The sequence below is a fragment of the Lissotriton vulgaris genome, chromosome 11, assembly GCF_964263255.1.
Source record: "Lissotriton vulgaris chromosome 11, aLisVul1.2, whole genome shotgun sequence".
In the NCBI taxonomy this organism is placed as follows: Eukaryota; Metazoa; Chordata; class Amphibia; order Caudata; family Salamandridae; genus Lissotriton; species Lissotriton vulgaris.
The window spans coordinates 984,487,328-984,511,286 of NC_141699.1; the positions used below are offsets into that span (position 1 = coordinate 984,487,328).

The window sequence follows — 23,959 nt, forward strand, 5'->3', positions numbered from 1 at the left end:
GTAACAGCCTCAGCAAGCTTATAGGGTTTTTTTTTAGAAGAGGGTGCAGGGCGCGGGAAGGGGACACAACTTGACTCTTTGCTCTCCTCGATTATTACACATCCATGCCATGAACCCAGCATACCATGATGATGAATCAGAAGCCCTCACAAATTATTCTTTGCTTAGAAGGCTAATAATTGCACCCTAACCCAAGATCAAATGCATTTGTGTAGGTAAGGCACTACTCTAACAATTTGACAGTCATCTGTGTCAGACGTGCCTATGATCTGCACCAAGTTTGCAGCTATACAACTGGTTCATCTCCTTAGACCTCACACGACACCAAACACTAACATTATAGGACACTCTATAACATACATTGTAGCAATTTTGGTGCAAGCCACATTTGGCAAATATATCACAGTGTCTTGAACCACAAGATTGGGTTTAATGTGCTATATACTGCTCAGTACCACACAACCAAATAAGCTTCATTATTGGTCAAACAAGATATAAACTTTAGACATTGTCAACTTATAGTGACGAACTAGCGCACATGCATGAGATATCTGAGGTGTTCATGGTTGGGTGTTTTAGGAAGATGTCTCAATAAACTACCCAAAAGAAGTGTTGCAAAAATATTGTGTTGTCAGAGATGGGATCTATAAGAGAGCCTGTGGAAGGTGATTTACCAGTGGTTTGTGGAGAAGACAAAACACTGTGTTCCTATTTACATAATATGCAGGAATAATAGATGCAAATTGAAGCTACTAAATAACAGTGATTAGTTGCAGGTGGCAGTGGCAGCCCATCCTTAAGCTTTTAGGTGCTTCCCAGCATAAAGCCCCGCCCCATTTTCACACTGTGATTTTTGATTTAGTCGGCAGGTCTGGTTTCTCACTGCCAGGACATGCAAAACTTAAGCACATATGTCCTACTTTTTACGTGCAATGCACCCTGTCGTATGAGCCTTTAGGGCCTACCTTAGGGGTGATTCATAAGCATTGAAAAGGAATGTTTAGGCCTGGAAAATCTTTTATTTTGCCAGGTTGAAATGACAGTTTTAAATTGCCCTACAGGTTGCATTGACAGGCCTGAGGCATGTTTCGAAAGGCCCCTGCAGGGGTTGGCACGATGGGTGCTACAGGCTTACTACTAGCATTCAATTTACAGGCCTTGGGTGCAGGTAGCACCTTACACTAGGGCCTCACAAGTAATCTAATTGTGCCGATTAGGCATATACCAACTTTCCCCTGTTTGCACTTTAGCACTGGTTAGAAGTGGTAAAGTGTACAGACTCCTAATGCCAATAAAAACAGGCGTGATGACGGCAAAATATTTTGAGTCTAACACCAGGTAAAAAAAAAATTACTTTTATCTTTCTAGAATTTTATATATTGTGAAATTGGCCCCAAGGTTTCAGGTATCAGAGCGCTTTACATGAGCACCAGTTGCGTTACACAAGGATACATTAATTTTTGTAAGGCACAGGGATATTAAGTGATTGCCCAGAATCCCAGGATGTTGAGCGTCCCTGCCGAGACTCGAACCTACTTCCCCAGCGACGAGGTCGGCCACTCTAGCCGTAAGGCCACATGCTCTCCCCAAACCCCATTAATTGTGACTCCAAAAGAGAGTAAAGTCTGGAAGTTGAACATGCTTCTACAGCCACGTATGCTGTATGTACCTACTAAGGTAGTCAATGAACACTGATCTCTTCCAAATGCCCCCCATGATAGGCAATTAAGTATGCTAGTCATGTGAATGTTAGATATATCTCACTCAACATTGTTTCTATTCCCATTGGTCTTATCTCTAGGTCTCTTGTGCCAAAGACCAGCTAGTAACCTCAATGCCTCTCAGACCTCTACCCCTAGAAAAGGCAAGTATGAACACTGCAAATGAGAATTCCCAGTTTACCTTATCCTAGATGCCCACCATCTTAGGATGGTTTCATTTTATGTACCAGGAGTGAACAATAGTAGTAACAAGTGACAATTGATGTATGTATACAAATGAGCAGCACCCTTCTTTTGGTCTTCATTCCATCATCCTCCAATTCTCTCTCTTCATTTGAGGTGACGGAGCATCATTACTTGTAGAATTGGCATTAGTATTTACTCGTTTGCTTTTCCAGTCCCAGTCTTGGTCCCCTTGTCAGATGTGCAATGCTCGAGAAACACACCCATACCATTTTGGTCTGAATGAAATATCATCCATGTTGCAAGCATTAACATTCAGTGGTGTCCAGCCCTCTTTCCACTCAGAATGCAGGTAGGTGGATGCAGAGTGCTTCACTGTGAGAGATCTCACTGGGAGATTAGGCAGCATAACAACTTCCTATCACCTCTGTCTGAGGCCCAGCAACACCTAATCTCTTCTGTTCTTCGCTAATATTTCTTCATCTGACAAGAACCATATTTTGTGTGTTATGTGCCCGTTGATGAGCACTGGCTCAAGGTGTTCATTTATAGAGTGGCAGCTTCTCTTCCTATTTAAGGATTTCTGACTGCTGCCTTGCCCCTAAGCAAGGCTACATTTTCTGTTTATTATGGTACTGAAAAGAGTCACTTCTAGTTTTTGACATGGGTTGATTCAGTTTCACATGAGTAAATAAACTGACATCCAGTGGTTGATTCTGTAAGGCATTCTGATTTTCATTAATAGAAGAGTGATAGTAAAAGTAAGAAATAGGACAAAAAATGTAGTATAATTTGTGTTGAGATGATAGGAGAAACAGCTGTATGAGATAATGTTGCCAAAAGATGAGGTATAAAGTGAGAAAGTAAAAGGGATAGAGTTCAGGATTGAGGAGCACCAAAAGACTGAACAATAATACCAAGAGAGACAGGATGAGAACTAGTTAAGTGCGGGTTCAGTGAACCCATGATTGGTTAAGTTGGATAGTAGAGTATTGAGATCAACAGAATTTGATGACATCAGGAGGTTGAGAAGTATGAGAATAGAAGATATGAGGCTGTGCTGAGCAGAGGAAGTTTTGTGTAGTGTGGAACACACTTAGGGGCCGATTATGATGGCGGACGGACCTGAGTCCGTCCACCACCATAGAGTAGGAGGGACCGTCCGCATGGGCAGTGGCGGTCCCTCTGTCCAAATTAGGATGTGACCGCCACTCTGGCGGTCACATCCTGTATCTTTAACATTGCGGCGGGTGCTGCTTGAAGCAGCACCCGCCGCAATGTTAAAAAAGTAAGTTGTGCATTTGCATGCACAAAGCGGCAGGCAGGGGCCTGCTGCTTTGTTCACGCAAATGCAGGGGGGTACCATAGGTACCCCCCATGTGCATCCCCCACCCCCCCTTCACCCAGGGGGCCCGCAACGGGCCCCCGAAGTGAATATCCGTATGCTTTTCCACGGCGGAAAAGCTGCCGCGGAAAAGCATACATTTTACACCATCATAATATGGCTGGCGGTGTCTGATAGACACCGCCAGCCAGGTTAAAGCTTTTCCGCCGCGGTCGGAAGGCGACCGCGGCGGAAAATCTGCGGACAGATTTCAAGACCCACCACCATCCTAATATGGCGGTGGGTCTTTTGAGGCTCAGCAGCGGTTTTCCCGCATCCTCCGGGCCGGCAGTGGCTTCCGCCGGCCCGGAGGATGCAGGAAAACCGCGATCCTAATGAGCCCCTTAATCCAGATTAAAAGGTGTCAGGCAGATGTGAATAGAAATAAATCAAGTAAAAGGATTAAAAACTAATTGTCAAAGATTTTTTATGAAGAATGGAAGTCGTGAGACAGGGCAGATGCTAACTAGGGATGAACGATCAACAGGGATATATAAAAGGCCACTACAGATTTGAAGTAAAAAGGATATGTTGCTATGTTGAATTTGTGATCAAAAAGAGAAATTAGGCAGGACAGTACAGGAGAGATTAGAGTCAGAGGTTTGATAATATGGGGTCTGAAGGGGTCAAATGTTTGACATGAATTGTTAACAGATTTGAAAATGGAGATTAATTGAGAAGTGGAATGATGGAGACCAGGGGAATTGTGATAGAGAGAGTGTGCAGTGTGGGTGAAGTATAACATTAAGTGGGACTGAGAGGAGTATTATTAGTCTTGTTGGGATGTATATGGTACCTTAGGTACTGATAGTAAGATGATTTGCCAGACATGAGGAAAGGATGTGAGGGTAGGCAGGGTAATTTGTAGACCTGAAGATGCCCAATAGTTAGGGATCTCTTCCACTTACAGAGTGTGAACACATTTTGTTTTTCAGTGCTTTGATGTTAGGAGTAATCCAGGGCTGAGGATGGGGAGCTGATGGGGACAGTGTAAGTCAACTGTAATTGTCAATTTGTATTTAGATAGGTCAATGAAGGTGGCATTCAAAAATGGTGTGAGTTAATTGGGAATTTTATCTATGAAACATAGCAGGGCATTTGAGCAGAGTTTAGGTTTAGTTATGGAAACCATGAGTGACAGTATAAAGGTAGCAGGTTTATGGCTGATACGTTAATAACGTTATGGTCAAAGGGGACAGGCTGATTGTGAGAGGAGAATGAGAGGGTATTTTCAAGAACAGAATAATAATTAGTGGGTTTTCATGAGAGTGTATGGTGAGAAATTGGTTATCTATATAAAGTGGGCAGGGGAAATATGGATAAGCAGAATTGTGTGTTGGTAGTTGTTTGTGCTAAGGTTGAGGTAACCTAAATTAAATGAGTGTCACAGAGGGACATAATGATCCCAATACATTGTCACTGCAATCAAAAAAGTAAAGCAATGCTTCTTGGTGAGGAGGCTACAATATGGACATTAAATGCTGCAATAATATTAGTAGGGTGTTACTCTCAGGATTAGGGGCTGTAAAGTTGGTGTGAACATAGTAGAGACCGATTTGTTGAAGAAGAAGTAATTGTCACCACCTTCGTTGTCGCTTGATGAATAGGAGAAAGTGACATGTTTAGTATGTATGGCTGCTGGTGTTACAATATCATTTGAATTGTTCCAGAATATACTGTTGTATGTGAAGTGCAGAGGGGAAGTGAGAGCCAGAGTGCTTAGTAAGTTATGTTGTTTTAGCAGATGGACCACAATATGGTAAAGGTTGTTGTACTCTTAAATGTATATGTAGATGTGCATACGTAGTTTGTTGTTATGTTGCTCTGCACCACACAATCAGATATATTTCCTTTTTTCAGGCTTTACAAAAGTTCCTTTTGCCAGCTGCTAGAATGTCAGCAGTGGGAGCATGTACACGTTTTTGTGATAGTTATGTGTCCAAGGCACCACTGTCTTCAGCACACTGCCTCCTATTACAAAGAGTATTTGCAACCAGTGCATATCACAGGAGTAGCTGGTGTTTCTGGATGTTACCCACAGGATAAGGTAGATGATACAGCTGATGTGTGTATGGTAAAGACTAATTTGCTGAGGAAGAAGTCCATCACACTACCTTCGATATGGCTTGGTGACTAGAAAAAATTGATATATTTGATGTGTCTGGCTTTTACTTTTGTAGTATCTTTGGGACTGACCATGGTTTATTGGTAGGTGTGAAGTGTAATGGAGTGATGAAAGTCAAATTGATCAGTACTGTATATTGTTTTTTTTAAGATGAACAACAGGTAGAGCAATATATTAAATAGTGTTGGATTGCTGTCCTTATAAACACATATGTTGTTGAACACAATGAATTTTATTAAGTTTTTTACTGCTTCGTAACTATGGGCCTGATTACGAGTATCAGTGCTATTTATTGCACCTGATAAATAATACCACAGGTACGTTATTTATCAGGTGTGATAAATAGCACCTAGTACGAGTTCATGGTGCATAGGGTGCAGATTTTGGTCCTTAACGCACCAAAATCTGCTTGATATGGAAACAACCAGTGGCGGTTCACAGAGGTAACGCAGTGGGGCGGGGCTGGGTGGCGGGGTAGTGGCGTGTGACTTACGATGGGAAAGTCGAGAGTAAGTTAATAAATAAATAAAAGCACTTACTTTGCGCTCGCAGCATCAACGAGTCGGCGATGATGCGAGCGCAAAGTAAGTGCTTTTATCTATTTAATAACTTACTCTTGACTGTCCCATTGTATGTCACACTCGGCTACCCCCCACCCAGCCTCCCGCCCCGCTGCCCCACAGCGTTACCTGTGCGAGCCGCCACTGTAAACAATGTATGCTTTCCTCCACACCACATTACATTTTGGCAGGATTGACATCCGAAATTTAATGAAGGTTGAGTTATTTAAAAAGGTCGCTTTGACTGCTCTTAGTGCTCTTTTTATTCACCCTTTATACTAATGGCCTAGAGGCTGCCATGCTCCAAGGCAGTAAAGATCTTCCTTCAATAGCTCGTCGGCAGATACCAGCGCTCTTATATGCCGACGACGCTGTCATTTTAGCAAGAACACCAATCGAATTACAACTGGCCTTAAACAGATACTGTGCCTTCATGGCGAGTCTAAATTTGAAATTAAATGCAAAGAAAACCTACACTATGCATGCGGGGGGGAAAAGAAATGTCAAAAATCGGAGACTGTTTGTACGGGGTGAACAATTGGACAGGTCTACAACCTATCCCTATTTAGGGATTGTTATTGACGAGAAATTCAAATGGAACCCAGCTATCAACGCAAGGAAGATTTCATTCTTGCGAGAGACAACTTCGTTAAAAATGTTTTCACAAAGACTGGGGCAGCGACCACCAAAAGAACTGTTACAAATATATAATGCAAAATGTGTAAGCACAGCAACATATGGGGCGGGGATATGGGGCTTTGCAAATGTGGATTTAATACAAAAGGTTGAGAACGCATTTTTGAGATACTTGTTGGCGGTACCTAAAAGCTGTTCCACCTATGCCTGCCACTCAGAACTGGGCATTGATTATATTACAGACATCATATAATTACAACCAGTAATGTTGTGGCGACGAATATGGGTCACTGAGCAATGCCAAATAACTAGGGCGATCATCCAAGATATCTTGACACTTGATCACTGCAAGAAAATTAAATGGTTATCCTACGTTAAAGCGCTACTAACAGATTTAGGTTACAGGAAGTTTTTTGATCATCCGTTATTGATAAATGAAATCTCAAAAAAGGATTTAAAAAGAGAGTGCCTTGTACACCTACGCCAGTTACGATTACTATCTGAGATTCATAAACCATCTGTTCAACATTCTTTATTAGCGCAGACTGTTTTTACCATTGAACCCTATTTGAACTCTAGTTTAACACAATATGAAAAAATGTTGCTTACCCGCTTTAGATTTGATTTGTTCCATTTACTGGTTGCTTTCCCAAAGCAAAATGTCTGGTCATCCACACTCCCCACGTGTCCGTGTGACCTAGTGTCCCCACAAACAACAATACATACAACGTTATTTTGTAAATTTTTTACTGAACCACGCAAACGCTGGATACTGGCCATTTTGAAAATCTGGGGACTTCGACAGTGCCGCCCTGCATACTTGGCACTCCAGTATCTTGAAAATGAAAACTATGCTAAAGCGATTGTATGTTTTCTCAAACTTTGTATCCGTCATTGTACGAACCTTTGAGTACGAATTATATATTAGTTCTGCACAAATGAAAGTATGCTAGGAATAGGAATACTGTACGTTATGATAAGGTCGAAAATACATAAACTGAGACGTCTTTTTTAATTGCTTTTTTAACAAATGTATTTTTATACCGGTTTTTAACCTTTGTAAACTTTGCAATTCGCTCATTGTGAACTTTTATGGTGTTTCTTTTTAAACTACCGAATAAAGTTATTATTGAATTGAATTGAATTGACTGCTCTTAGTGTGTAGCCTTGCAGACATGCACCATTTTTTGTAATGGTGAGGTGTGCAAGGCTGCAGTGTCAACCATGGTTATCACATGACCCACTGGTGTTGTTCACTTCCTAATTCTGAGAAAATGAGTATAAAAGCTGTAGTAAGAGCATCCCTCATAGTTGTAGATCTGCAGAAAATGCTACAAATCACTCTCTGTCTTTTTCCCTACTGCTGTGTAAAAAGAGATGATTCCACACATTGTTGTCATTGACCTCTGTACAAGTCTCTATTGTGCCCCTTTGCCATTTTGTGAAAAAGAAAACATGCAACCAGCACTTCATACAGTGTTACTGTTCGTGTGCATGCAGCCTAGGGAGTGCGGGCCATGTTTATCAAGCGTTGCATTACATTTGCACCATGCAAAGGGGTACAAAAGTGACACAACCCTTGAGAGGCGATTTATCAAGCCATGCAAGGTCACCTTACATGGCCCTTTTTAAATAACAATAGGACACACCGTTCTATAACGAAAGACTTGTTTTTAAAACTGAAAGGAATACCTGACTGACAAGGATTCTGCTCAAGGCATACTCCCGGCTACTTCCCCAGTCCTTATCCCGATTGTGCGGAGGGAAGCTTTTTCCGGGTAGTCTGGGGATTGGCACTCTAGGCTCTACCCTCATTTGAGAATATAAGACCATGCAGAGCGGAGTGTGCAGCGGACGCTTTTTGAGGTGCGGGCATTGTTTACTCAATATTCTACCCTGTGCTAGCTGTTGACGCTTGCTGCTGCCTTGCTGCTAATTTTTAGAATCTCTCTTAACTGTCACCCTTCACCATTGTGCATCACCATTGTGCACTGAACCTTTTTTTAAATAACAATAGGAAACACCATTCTATAACAAAAGACTTGTTTTAAAAACTGAAAGGAATACCTGACTGACAAGGATTCCTCTCAAGGCATACTACCGGCTACTTCCCCAGTCCACCGCTGGTCCTTACCACGATTGCACGGAGGGAAGCTATTTCCGGGTAGTCTGGGGATTGGCGCTATAGGTTCCACCCTCATTTGAGAATATAAGACCATGCAGAGCGAAGCGCGCAGCGGGCACGCCAAAGGCAAGCCTGCCTGCGCCCGTTCGCAGCCGACCGGGACCAGGGGCCACAACCCCTGCTCCTTTTTTTCTGCTTCAAGGTGCTATAGCCCAAATACGCTTCATGAACTAGAAGGAATAACTCCAGCACCTTGCTTTCATTCCTGGAACCCAGCAGACCCACACACAGCCTGCCTACATTGTGGCTTTCAGTTCAACTGTGCAACGCCAATAAAAAACATTAAAAATCTGCAAAATATGTTTCTTTTAAATTGTAGGTCACTCCCAAAACACTCCTTGGAAATAAACCTACTTTTAGAAGAACTTAACCCAGATGTCTTATATCTAACAGAGACCTGACTCAATGCAGAGTCAGAACCGGATCTGATTTAGGCCATCCCCCAAGGGTATCAAATACTACGCCAGGATCGTAAAGTGGGGAAAGGGGTTGGTCTAGCGATTATTTATAGAGACTGCTATAAGTACCCCATCTCTTCCATTCTGATACCGGAGTGTGAAAGAATCTCTTTCGCTATAGACTTCTCTCCCACCAATACCTTTTCGGGGATACTCATATTTCGTCCCTCTGGAACCTTAGGACAATTTCCTAACATCCTTCCTTTCATCATAGCCAACCTAGCAAGCTCTCCAGCGAATTTTACACTGTTAGGAGACCTCAACATTCACTTTGACAACATCTCCGACCACACTGCCCTAGATATGATAGCAAGCCTCTCCGCCCTGCAAATAACCCAACTAGTACTTGTCCCGACTCACATTAAAGGTCATCTACTTGACCCTGTTTTCAGTAATTGTACAGATTTTACAGTGGCAACTCTCTCCCCTCTTCCGTGGTCGGGCCATTTTTTGATCCCCCTCCTTTGGGTCACTTCTGACCGGCACCCCCTCCCTAATATTACAAAACTCAAGCAAATAAACTGGGCTAAACTCCCCTTGGATGACTGGCTAACTGCCTTAGATACCTCCAGAGCGCCTAATAATCCAGACCCCATCTCAGCTAACGAGGAGTATAACAGTTGGGTTTCAAAATCTTTAGACTCCGTACTCCCCTTGAAATGTATTGAATCTAAGTGCAGCGCAAAGACTGCCCCGTGGTACTCCTCTGGATTACGAGAATTGAAACGTAAATGTAAAGGATTAGAAAGGAAATGGAGATTGGGTTACTCCCTCTCCAGAAAAAAATTGCCTACAGAGAAATGCTCAGAACTTATAAAAATGAAATTAAACTGGTACAATCAATTTTTTTGAAGGAAAAATCAACGCAGCAGCTTCTAAACCAAAAGAGATTTATCGCATTGCGTGAACACTCCTTAAGCTTCCAGAAAAGCCATCTGACCCCACTAATATACAGGCACGCTGTAACAATCTGGCCGAGTTCTTTTTCAAAAGATTCAAAATATTTACACCTCTTTCCCCCTATTCCAACGGATTCTCTGCTGACTGTACTCTCTGTATTAGATATGCAATCTCGGGCTATCCTCGAGTCTTTTCCTGCTCTAAACCCTACTACATTAGAACTTATCTTGCCCCAGGTGAAATCAGGCTCCCCTAATGATCCAGCCCCTCCGCGTACTCTGCTTTCAGCTACCCATAACGTTCTTCCAATTATACTCAACTTTCTTAAAGCTTTGCTTTCTTCAAGCTCTGTCCTGCCCCCCCTGGAAGCTCGCTATGGTAAAGGCCCTCCTCAAAAAACTCGATCAGGGAAATCCTAGCAATTATCGCCCAATTTCCCTGCTCCCCTGGTTCAGCAAGGTCTTGGAAAAATATGCCAACATGGTATTTGTAGATTTCCTTGAGATTAACCACCTGCTTGACCTTTCTCAGCCAGGATTCCGTCCCATGCATGGGACCGAAACTGCGTTTGTGGCAGTGACGGAGGAGGCAAGGAAGATCTTAGACCAGGGAGGATCGGCCGCTTTATTCCTCCTTGATCTTAGTGCCGCCTTCGACACTGTAAACCACAATATTCTGCTTCAGCGGCTCTCCAGTCTAGGAGTTTCAGGGAAAGCCATTGCTTGGTTTGGATCCTTTCTCTCTGATCGCTCTTTTCAAGTGTTTGAGGGCGACATCACTTCTCCAAGTAAGCCTCTCGACTGTGGTGTACCGCAGGGCTCTTCTTTGAACCCTACAGTATTTAATATATAAATGAGCCCCCTAGCTAAAATAGTTCGTCCGTTTGGAATAAAATCATTACCTACGCTGACGACACCCAGCTAGTAGTGGCTCTCAGTCAATCACACACAGTGCCCAACGGTCTTGGAGACTGCTTGGAGGAGGTCACCAAATGGATGACTCTGTCATGCCTCAAACTGAACGGCGAAAAAACTGAGCTTATCATCCTTGCTAATTCCCCTTCGCTCACGTTCAAGCCACTGTGGCCCACCTGTCTTGGCCCGGCCCCCATACCAAAGGACATTATCAAGAGCCTGGAAATTTGGCAGGATAAATCTCTCAACTTCAATTCTCAAGCAGCCAAATTGTCAGCTACCTGCTTTGGCTTACTTAGGCTTTTGCAGACGATTCTTCCCCTACTGCCTTTTCAAGCCAGGCAGATTATGGTTATGGGGCTTGTCCTATCCCGGTTGCATTTTGGGAATGCCTTGTATTTGGGGGCCCCCCAAACCACTCTGAACAAGTCCAGATCATACAAAATTGTGCGGCACGAACACTACTTGAAATTCCCCGCCGACTCTCTGTGAAATCAAGTTTGAAGAGCCTTCATTGGCTTCCTGTCAGAAAAAGAATTGAATTTTAGACCCTTTGCATTACTCATCGAGCATATTGGAAGACTGGTGCTGTCATCAATCACTCATTAATCACTCCCTACAATCCGACCAGACAGCTTAGATCGTCATCCTCTCTCCTGGTGACAGTACCCAGGATTAAGAGAGTCAGATGTGGAGGTCGGTCGTTTTCATATAATGCCTCAATACTCTGGAACTCCCTTCCTTATCACCTACAATCAGAGTCCAATTTTAGTCTCCTTTCGCAAACAACTAAAAATCCTGCTCTTCAATAAAATCGATTAATCTCTTAACTGCTTTCCTGCCCACACAGTCTGCAGCGCTGGGACGCCTCAGGGTAGCTATCGCGCTCTATAAATGGTCTTTTCATTTCTTTTCATTTAATTTCATTTCATTCATTTAATTTCATTCATAAATCCAGAGTAACACAACACCCCGTAAACCTCTGTGTTGCATTTCACTGCCCCAGGTAGTTGTTGCATGGGTGGTGCGTGGGTGTTCCCCTGCAAAACCCATGGATTTTGATGCATTCCCAGATTAACCATAAGTAGTAGCCCTGGGAGTGTGTCAAAACTGCTACGCCTTCCCAGATGAGGCGTTACTAGGAGAAATATGTTTATTTCTCCTCCTTCTTTCCTCTTACTATGTGTGCTGCATTCTGCAGCACACACAAAAAGAGGGAATTTCCTCAGGGGATTGTTTATATGAAGGAGGGTGCAACTTCCTGCACAAAAACAATCCTGCTAACAATACCGGCACCCTTGCACCATGATGCAGAAGTGCCTGCTTTGGCGTTAGGCAGGACATTGTTCGCCAGCGCTGGGATAAGGCAGGATTGAGGCATACAATGTTAAGTATGGCACATTCCTGCCCTTTTCCTATCATGCAGTGCAGCTCAGCAAGGTGACCTGCTGTGCTGCGTGATATAAGGATAATTTTGCCCCTCTGTGCATTAGAATTTATCTAATAGAGGTAACGCGACTGTTTTTCTCTAGCAATGTGTAGTATCGAGTACGCGAGGACATGTACTTTTAATAAATAAACCAACAAGTGCTGTTTTTTAATTCTCAGCTTACTCCAAGCCACCATGTAATGGAAGCTTGCATTTGTCCCGTGTCCTGGGGCCGGTGTGGCTGTGCGTTGGTTTGGCGCATCACACCTTACTTATGTCAGTCAGTCATCTGTGCATCTTCCTTTTTGCCTTGAAAGCATGCAAAAAGGCCTGCTTTTGGAATATTTGGCTAAAGGCATCATGTGCACTATACGTATTTCCAAACCTATATTGCATGTGCATCACCTGCTACTTTATGTGGTTTAATGGTGGTGTGCACAAGGGTCTAGGGTCTTCTGCACCTTTGTACAGTTTGTTCATGTAACTGTGGGTCAGGTATGTGTAGTGTAAAGAAGGTGTGCATTAAGGTTTTTTGGATATGTTTGTTTGTGATGCTCAAGTGTCTTCTGCACCTTCATACAAATTGTTCATGCAACTGTAGGTTAGGTATTTACATTGTGAAGAAGGTTTATGTCAGAGATTTTTGGATATGCTTCGCTGTGCTGCGCCCCTCTATCTCCACCTGCAGCTTGAAGAATTCGAACATGCACACCAATCTTACCTAGGTATTTTGTTGTTGTATGTGATGCTCGGCTGCCTCTGAAAAACCTGTAGTTGGATGCAGACCTTACACAACTATGTACACATCAGCAGTGAGTGGGAAACGTGTTCTGAGTTCACCTTGTGAAATACATTTACTGACATTTCCTGCTGTGCCCAGCAACCTTTTCCAAAGCTCCCAGGAGATCACGAGCCTTTATGCCCTGACTGGCGTTGCAATTCCTTCCAAACCTTTGCAGTACTGTTTGTATACTACCTCCAGCACACACCGCTACACTGTAGCAGGGGGAAATACAAAAAAAATGCTGCTTGTGTGTTCTCTAATTAAAATGTACGTTTTGGTGTCCACGTGTAAAAATTGCTATAGGCTCCTACATTCACACGTAAATACATTGCTATTTTTTTATAAATAAAAAATGAGTCTAGTTCACATGTAAGTGATTAAATAAATGTCACAGGTCATGTCTGCTTGTGTTGGATGTCTTGGGAAATGCAAATCTTCCAGTGTACAATACATGTGTGTTTTTTTCATTCAATTCACTATCTATATTACATTGAAATGACTTCATAATTTGCATGTTGGATGTTGAAATATGTACTCAATATGGCATGGGGATATCTGACCACGAAATCCTCAGTCTGGCTGCTGTTGCTAAAAAATGTAATGGTTAGCTCCATAAATAATCAACTGTTTATGAGAAGAACATTTGGATTTTACAAATCTTTCATTATTCTAGGAAGAATTTCTTGCCCCTTGATATCTGAACTAGTTTATTTTTTAACTGTTAGATTTCGTATTCTTTTATCAACTTGCACAGGTCAGTGGAATTAGCAAAGGCTGACAGTGAAGAATGTGTTTGAATCTCTAGAGTGTTAATGCAACCCAAAGCACAGTACAACTTCGTCTGTCTTTCTCATCCTAGCCCCTACCTACATGATTTGGACCTCCCTCAGAGACAGATGCCGCTGAATAACAGGACTGGAAAGATGACTGTTCTACTTATTGCAGATTCTTTCTTCCTTTTTTTGTTTCTTATAGGACCCCGGTACCTTCTATCCCCATCCGTCTCCCAACGGATAACATTTGTTTTTCCATCTCCTTTTTCAGATGACAAACTTTAGGTAAGAAATCAGGTTTTCCTTCTTTAATTTGTTTTCTCTGTTTTCTTACTTGTCTGTGAGGCAGTGCTTGAGCTGGCTGTAAGTGACACAAAGGTGCTTGAGGTTTGCCCCATTCAGTCACCTTTCCTGGGGTCAAGAATGGCAGGGTGAGTGGTGCGGTAGGACTCGTACAAGGGTTTGTTCTGCTTTATATGGTGTTCCCTGCTCACTCCTTTGGAAGGCCAACAGGAGGTGTTAACAGCACTGTATTGCCTAGCTTAAACGTGGCAGCATTTAACAAGATTTTGGGTAAGGTTTCAAGGTAGAACTCACTAGCAGATGACTGTGCTTCAGTGAGGCTGCTTGTGAATGGAAGGTGAAAAATCTGTGAAAAAGTTGCACTACATTTTTATGGATGAAATCCCTCAAGAGGGAGTGCCAGGGATTGATCTCCCCATCCCCAAGTCAGTCATAGATGGTCTGATTGGTGATGCTGTGGCAGCAGCCTAAGTGTTCCTAGGCGGCCTCCAATGCACTTGTCTGATGAGAAAAGAACCACTCTCGAAGGAGATGTATATGCAGGAGGTTCAACTTCTTGAAGTTTTGCCCCTCGTCCGACATATGCCAGGTTTTCAGGTACCTCATTAGGAGGTGATGGATGGCATTTATGCACAATATCAGTCTTCTGTTCAAAACGTCTGCCAATTTCATTGAGGTGTTCAGAAAATGTTGTTAAAAAAATAGGTAGACATTGCAAAGCCTTGGTTTCCTCACTTTTTGTCTTGATGCTCTTAACTTGCAGATGCTAAGGTCATATCCATCCTCTACAGTATGATCTTTCTTTCCTTCCATGCATCTGAGGATTGTAATTTGTTGGACCCTGTGGAGCAGAGGATTGATTGCCATACAAATGATTGTTTGCTTCACCACTTGCAATCAGGGCTTATCCTTTTGCTGCCTATGCCATTAAAACAAATAATATTTAGTCACTTTTTGATTGTCTCCAAAAATGGGACACTACCTTCTTTGCTGGATAAAATGGAGCTCCAAGCGCTGTTCTCATTCATCACAAAGTTTGATCTACATTGGTTCTCTGAAACGTTGGATGAATTTTGGTCCTTTATGGCTTCTTACAGACATCTTGGTTTCTTCCTTCATTGGGCCCTTTTTCAGCCTGTTAGCCCCCTAAGCTGCCTTCAGTCAGTGCATTTGCTGGATGTCCACCAAGACCAGGAAGTTTTGTTCCTCTGAATTGCTGTCAGTTGGCTTGCTATCTTGAAAAATACATATTTCATGAGGTGAGTCAACTTCTGTTGGGGTTTATACTTGCTTCTCTAGGAACACAGCAATCTCCTGGACAGAGTCTAGAGGGTTTATAAGAAATATAAAATATGAAGGACTGCACCTTTGGTTCATCCTCACACTTTTGTGCTTCACTATAGCCTAAGTACACAGGACTCACAGGAGACCTTTTTTGGTTCTGAAGCGCTGCAAGCTGCTTCTTCATAAAGTTCTTTTTACATTACACTTTGGTTTGACTGCATTCTGGGTCTTAATGTGATATGATGCTGTAAGTCATTCTTAGCTTGAAACATCCTTATACAGGCAATACTGAGACTATGGATACAGATGTGGCTGAGGTAAAATGGCTGAGTGTTTACTGTTCAAAAACAAAGTGGAGCGAGCACTGTTACCAAATATCTAAAGCATGTCCCTCACACAGAGAGTGAAAAAATAGCCTTTTTTAAAAAAAAAAAAAGACCCCTCACCCAACAACCTAGTTGTTGCTATGCTTGATCACTAGGGTCCCACCTAAATCACCTAGAGAGTCATGGGTGTGCTTCAACACCTGAGAACAGCGTTTTTTGGGAGTGGTTCTTTTTTCTACAGAAGAGATAGATGGGTGAATTATAATTGCCTCCTGGGTTACCCACCTCACATGGTGTATTTTTTAATAATGGTACTCTTAGACAAGGTTAAAATCAGTGATGGATGGGTGGTGAGGAATTAGTGACTTCTCACATCTAAGCATGGGCGAATTTTGCGAATCTCGCGTTCGCGAATTTGCGAACTCGCAATCCGCAAAATCCGCGAATTCTCGCGAATTTGCGGATTTTTTTTTGTGTTTGCGCGGGTTTCTGCCAGTTCGCGAGGGTTTTGTACAATTTCGCAAACGCGAACTTACCTGTCGGGTAGCAAGTTTTACGAACTTGTTGTTTCTACGTGTCCAGCCTGTTTGGGACACTCTTCTTCATCACTGCCACCCTCTGTCACCACTGCCACTCTCTGACTACTCATGCCACCCTCTGGCCCACCCATGCCACCCTCTGTTTCATCACAGCACCCTCTGGTTGTCCAGTGTACATTATTGTGGCAAAGCAAAGCACACCTTCACTGCCTCAAGTGACCTGAATTAATATGGGGCTGGTTAATGTGTCACAGAATATTTTTTTAGCTGGCACCTGCTTCCTTAGTGCTTCCTGATTAGTGATATTTTGCACTTGCTAAGTGCTTTCATTGTTGCAAAATTAGTTACAACACCTGCCCTGCCCCAACTGACAATAATGAATTAGGGGCTGATTAATGTGTCACTGGATTTGAACTTCCAGCCTGGCTCCTGCTTGTCTCCCTTAGCTGTAATTCAGGACCTTTGTGGCATATGTGTAACTATTCTGAGGGCCAGAGCAGGGTCACATAATAGTTGCAAGTAGGCAACTGAACTCTGGAGGGGCCCCTCAGAAAGCACTACAGGAAATGGCTACTAATGATGAGCTTGAACTTTTGAACCTGGTAAGTAGTTTCAGTTTTGCTAAGATCGTATTTCTGCAATTTAGCGCTTATTCGCGGGGCGCGAAGTTGAACTGGGAAGCCGCGAACTCACGTGAACAGTGCGAGCAAGCCATAAAATCCGCTGCTCGCGGATTTGCGGATTTTGCGGGAAATTCGCGAATCTCGCGGATTGCGAATTTACCGAAAATCCGCAAAATCCGCGAGCGGAACGGATTTTCCGCCCATACTTACTCACATCCTATAAAAAGGTTGACATGCTTCAATCATAATATCAATGCCGTCCCTGGGGTCAGTATGGCTTTCTTCTGGGCCACATACACATGACCTTTGGACAGAAATGTCCTACGCCTTACCTACGTGAGGCACACCTGCCTCCAACACAAAGACCAAACTGAATAACATACCTGGATAGATGCCTGTTTTCCTACCCATTCATTAAAGCTAAGCATTTCTACTCTTTCTGTTTGAAAAACCATACCTTTACATTGCATTCACATCCTACTCCCGCTGGTCAAAAGCAGACAGTACCAAACATGTAACCAGCAGATCCTCATCCAGAGTCCCATTTTAATGCACAGAAAAGGAAATATGGAAGGGTCTGGTTGGAAAAGATGCGTGTGGCGAGAAAGGCTAAGATTAGAAGTATTGAAGGTTACCAGTAGGTAAATTGGATGGTCCCAGTTCAAACTATATAACAAAGGGGAAAGTGAGAAGAGAGATGGCTCGCTCACCTTAACAACATAATATTCAAAAACAAAGTAGAGCGAACACTGCTACCAAATATCTAAAGGATTTACCTCACACAGAGTGTGAAAAAAACGCCTTCAGATTTTTTAAAACACTCCTCACAAACCAACCTAGTTGGTGGCATGCTTCATCATTAGGGTCCCACTGAGACACCTAGTGTGTCTCGGGTGTGCTTCAATGCCTGATTACAGCAGAGCTGGGGGTTTTTGGAAGTGATTCAGCAGAATGTGCATCCCGGAGGCCTCATTGTAGGTTAGGACACAAGAGATCAACCTTGACAAATGTGTGACTACAGGGATCGCCACCCCCAGAGTTCCAGGTATTTAATTACTACCCAAAATACAAAATGTGCGGAGGGTCAAAAAGGGGAAATAATTTAGAGACCTGTCTACTCATGCCCCTTATAATAACATGAAACAACAAAGAGAGAAGACTAGGTCAGAGGTGGTGTACTGAATTGAAAGGTGTGCGGCATGTACATGGACACAAAATGCGAAAAAAGAGTGTTGAGTCACGCTGGGCTGAACAGATCCCATCAGACCACCCATTTGGCGGCATATCATCATGTGGGGATTAGTGGTTGCTCCAAACAACGCCTAAACCTTCAAGTGGCGTTGTATACATGGAGAGTGACAATTCAGCCACGGTAGTGCTCTAAACATAAGATAGAAAGAGTGCAGTGCTGTTGAAGAAGTGCTTGCTAAAATTGGCTACCTAGATAGAAGAAACAGTATTAAAGGGATTAGTCTAGGTGTCAAGATTAAAAACACGCCAAGTAGTGGGTGAGTAAGACTACATTATGGCGCTGTGCAAAATGGTCGACTAGTTTCAGCTAGAAGGAGTATTGCTCCAGCTTTCATCAGGACCTTGTAGAACATAATAAGCTACTGCAAAAACAAAGTGGGGGGTTGTATACACATGTAAGAGGGAATGAGTTGTATCATGTAATATACTTAAGAAATTCATATCTGCCCCTCAAACCTTGAAACCCCTATGTCCACTGGTCACAGGAGAATTCTTCTTCCTGTCAAAAAACACAAATACAATATATCCATTTACGAATATGTATCCACATAGCACCACACATCCCACCAAAACAGAAAACACCTGCAAGAACAATTTGCGTTCTGCACAACAATTAAGCATATTAGCTTGACCACTAAGAGGCATTTCCTGATAGTGATACTCACCCAGCTTTGTGTGGGTGAAGACCTCACCTCACCCGGCAACTGCTCGGGAAATTGAGGCCCCGCTCTGATGTGTAAAGAAAAGGACACAGTTAGTGCACCATCTTCCTGTGTCCAGCCGAATCGCTCTACACACACTAGACCCAGTTAAAATGTGATAGACTCCTATCCAGCCCGCCAAGGAACTCCCCCCATCACTTAGCCACCAAAGTTAATGGTAGAAAAAAGCCCCGCAGGAGAGGCCTAAGATGACATAAAAAGGGGTATGTCACGTGCTAAGCAATATATAGTCCTGAGTGCCTATGGAGGATGAATGCACCAAGTGGGAAAACTCCAATCATATAGATGCCTTTGGCACACATATGTTACCCAGTGGCAAATGCTGTGTTCGACACAGACTGCTACGTAGTTTAGCAGGAACCGGCCCAAGTCTAAAAAGTATCAGACGGACTCGAAAAGCAGGCTGAAAGCATTACTACAACTTAGAGACCTGTCATACAACTTCAAACAGAAAACACTCACTACCAGTACTCCTCAACTAGACAGACAAGTTAATCTGTATGTGCTCTCATAAGCTTACCTATCCGTTGGTACCCCATGCTCCGATCCGAGCGGAAGGGGAGGCGCCGAAGGGTCCGATGGACACGTTTTTTTGAAGGGGTTGTTTCTCTCATCAGCCAATAGGGGCAGGCATTTAAGGCCATATGATCACGAATGTCGTCTGTTTCAGTGCGTATATAAAAATAATCGACTGCGTTGATGGATTAGTTAGGAACCGAGCTAGACGCGATTCTGCAGTGCTTGCACTGATCAAAAAACGCATGCGCGGTAGTGTAAAGAGAGCGCTATACCCTCGCGCATGCGCTGGTCTGAAAGGGGCGTCGGTAGCAGTTCTGATTACTCAGGCACAAAACCCATAGAGTCTGAAGTGACACATAGGTAGTAAAAAATACGTTATTCCCGTACTATAAGGGGTAAGAAGAGATGGCCCTCTTAAATGAAAATGCTGTGATCAACACACAGTAAATCTCAGTGGTATCTAAGGTGATGATGATACTATCGTTTGTAAATAAAGAGGCAATGCTGTAAGAAGAGTGGTAGGAGTGTCGAAATATTAGAGGTATATCTGGTAAAGGCAGAAATGTTCAGAACCGGTCGGATAATCGGCAAATGTAAAAGAGGTGCTTTGACACAAGGGGTGTTGGAATACCATACTGGCAAAGTAAATACAACACACCAAGGCTTAGAAAAGATATTTAAAAAGCCGGCTCAACACAGGCAAACTACTGTTTGGGACAGAAAGGGGTTGAAAAGGCAGGCGGACAGAGTCACACACAACAAAACTGGGGGAGCTAAATGATATAAACTAGCCATGAGTTTACATCTTGCAAATAGACCCGCAACTGACCGTTGCTCTAAATACTCAAAATACAAAATGTGCGGAGGGTCAAAAAGGGGAAATAATTTAGAGACCTGTCTACTCATGCCCCTTATAATAACATGAAACAACAAAGAGAGAAGACTAGGTCAGAGGTGGTGTACTGAATTGAAAGGTGTGCGGCATGTACATGGACACAAAATGCGAAAAAAGAGTGTTGAGTCACGCTGGGCTGAACAGATCCCATCAGACCACCCATTTGGCGGCATATCATCATGTGGGGATTAGTGGTTGCTCCAAACAACGCCTAAACCTTCAAGTGGCGTTGTATACATGGAGAGTGACAATTCAGCCACGGTAGTGCTCTAAACATAAGATAGAAAGAGTGCAGTGCTGTTGAAGAAGTGCTTGCTAAAATTGGCTACCTAGATAGAAGAAACAGTATTAAAGGGATTAGTCTAGGTGTCAAGATTAAAAACACGCCAAGTAGTGGGTGAGTAAGACTACATTATGGCGCTGTGCAAAATGGTCGACTAGTTTCAGCTAGAAGGAGTATTGCTCCAGCTTTCATCAGGACCTTGTAGAACATAATAAGCTACTGCAAAAACAAAGTGGGGGGTTGTATACACATGTAAGAGGGAATGAGTTGTATCATGTAATATACTTAAGAAATTCATATCTGCCCCTCAAACCTTGAAACCCCTATGTCTACTGGTCACAGGAGAATTCTTCTTCCTGTCAAAAAACACAAATACAATATATCCATTTACGCATATGTATCCACATAGCACCACACATCCCACCAAAACAGAAAACACCTGCAAGAACAATTTGCGTTCTGCACAACAATTAAGCATATTAGCTTGACCACTAAGAGGCATTTCCTGATAGTGATACTCACCCAGCTTTGTGTGGGTGAAGACCTCACCTCACCCGGCAACTGCTCGGGAAATTGAGGCCCCGCTCTGATGTGTAAAGAAAAGGACACAGTTAGTGCACCATCTTCCTGTGTCCAGCCGAATCGCTCTACACACACTAGACCCAGTTAAAATGTGATAGACTCCTATCCAGCCCGCCAAGGAACTCCCCCCATCACTTAGCCACCAAAGTTAATGGTAGAAAAAAGCCCCGCAGGAGAGGCCTAAGATGACATAAAAAGGGGTATGTCACGTGCTAAGCAATATATAGTCCTGAGTGCCTATGGAGGATGAATGCACCAAGTGGGAAAACTCCAATCATATAGATGCCTTTGGCACACATATGTTACCCAGTGACAAATGCTGTGTTCGACACAGACTGCTACGTAGTTTAGCAGGAACCGGCCCAAGTCTAAAAAGTATCAGACGGACTCGAAAAGCAGGCTGAAAGCATTACTACAACTTAGAGACCTGTCATACAACTTCAAACAGAAAACACTCACTACCAGTACTCCTCCACTAGACAGACAAGTTAATCTGTATGTGCTCTCATAAGCTTACCTATCCGTTGGTACCCCATGCTCCAATCCGAGCGGAAGGGGAGGCGCCGAAGGGTCCGATGGACACGTTTTTTTGAAGGGGTTGTTTCTCTCATCAGCCAATAGGGGCAGGCATTTAAGGCCATATGATCACGAATGTCGTCTGTTTCAGTGCGTATATAAAAATAATCGACTGCGTTGATGGATTAGTTAGGAACCGAGCTAGACGCGATTCTGCAGTGCTTGCACTGATCAAAAAACGCATGCGCGGTAGTGTAAAGAGAGCGCTATACCCTCGCGCATGCGCTGGTCTGAAAGGGGCGTCGGTAGCAGTTCTGATTACTCAGGCACAAAACCCATAGAGTCTGAAGTGACACATAGGTAGTAAAAAATACGTTATTCCCGTACTATAAGGGGTAAGAAGAGATGGCCCTCTTAAATGAAAATGCTGTGATCAACACACAGTAAATCTCAGTGGTATCTAAGGTGATGATGATACTATCGTTTGTAAATAAAGAGGCAATGCTGTAAGAAGAGTGGTAGGAGTGTCGAAATATTAGAGGTATATCTGGTAAAGGCAGAAATGTTCAGAACCGGTCGGATAATCGGCAAATGTAAAAGAGGTGCTTTGACACAAGGGGTGTTGGAATACCATACTGGCAAAGTAAATACAACACACCAAGGCTTAGAAAAGATATTTAAAAAGCCGGCTCAACACAGGCAAACTACTGTTTGGGACAGAAAGGGGTTGAAAAGGCAGGCGGACAGAGTCACACACAACAAAACTGGGGGAGCTAAATGATATAAACTAGCCATGAGTTTACATCTTGCAAATAGACCCGCAACTGACCGTTGCTCTAAATACTCAAAATACAAAATGTGCGGAGGGTCAAAAAGGGGAAATAATTTAGAGACCTGTCTACTCATGCCCCTTATAATAACATGAAACAACAAAGAGAGAAGACTAGGTCAGAGGTGGTGTACTGAATTGAAAGGTGTGCGGCATGTACATGGACACAAAATGCGAAAAAAGAGTGTTGAGTCACGCTGGGCTGAACAGATCCCATCAGACCACCCATTTGGCGGCATATCATCATGTGGGGATTAGTGGTTGCTCCAAACAACGCCTAAACCTTCAAGTGGCGTTGTATACATGGAGAGTGACAATTCAGCCACGGTAGTGCTCTAAACATAAGATAGAAAGAGTGCAGTGCTGTTGAAGAAGTGCTTGCTAAAATTGGCTACCTAGATAGAAGAAACAGTATTAAAGGGATTAGTCTAGGTGTCAAGATTAAAAACACGCCAAGTAGTGGGTGAGTAAGACTACATTATGGCGCTGTGCAAAATGGTCGACTAGTTTCAGCTAGAAGGAGTATTGCTCCAGCTTTCATCAGGACCTTGTAGAACATAATAAGCTACTGCAAAAACAAAGTGGGGGGTTGTATACACATGTAAGAGGGAATGAGTTGTATCATGTAATATACTTAAGAAATTCATATCTGCCCCTCAAACCTTGAAACCCCTATGTCCACTGGTCACAGGAGAATTCTTCTTCCTGTCAAAAAACACAAATACAATATATCCATTTACGCATATGTATCCACATAGCACCACACATCCCACCAAAACAGAAAACACCTGCAAGAACAATTTGCGTTCTGCACAACAATTAAGCATATTAGCTTGACCACTAAGAGGCATTTCCTGATAGTGATACTCACCCAGCTTTGTGTGGGTGAAGACCTCACCTCACCCGGCAACTGCTCGGGAAATTGAGGCCCCGCTCTGATGTGTAAAGAAAAGGACACAGTTAGTGCACCATCTTCCTGTGTCCAGCCGAATCGCTCTACACACACTAGACCCAGTTAAAATGTGATAGACTCCTATCCAGCCCGCCAAGGAACTCCCCCCATCACTTAGCCACCAAAGTTAATGGTAGAAAAAAGCCCCGCAGGAGAGGCCTAAGATGACATAAAAAGGGGTATGTCACGTGCTAAGCAATATATAGTCCTGAGTGCCTATGGAGGATGAATGCACCAAGTGGGAAAACTCCAATCATATAGATGCCTTTGGCACACATATGTT

At 43.2% G+C, this 23,959-nt stretch overlaps 1 protein-coding gene across 1 annotated transcript in view; it reads right to left on the reverse strand.

The window, feature by feature from the left end:
- Positions 1–23,959, reverse strand: part of SCHIP1 (schwannomin interacting protein 1) — a 1,820,134-nt gene that overhangs the window by 1,786,880 nt on the left and 9,295 nt on the right. The window lies entirely within an intron of this gene.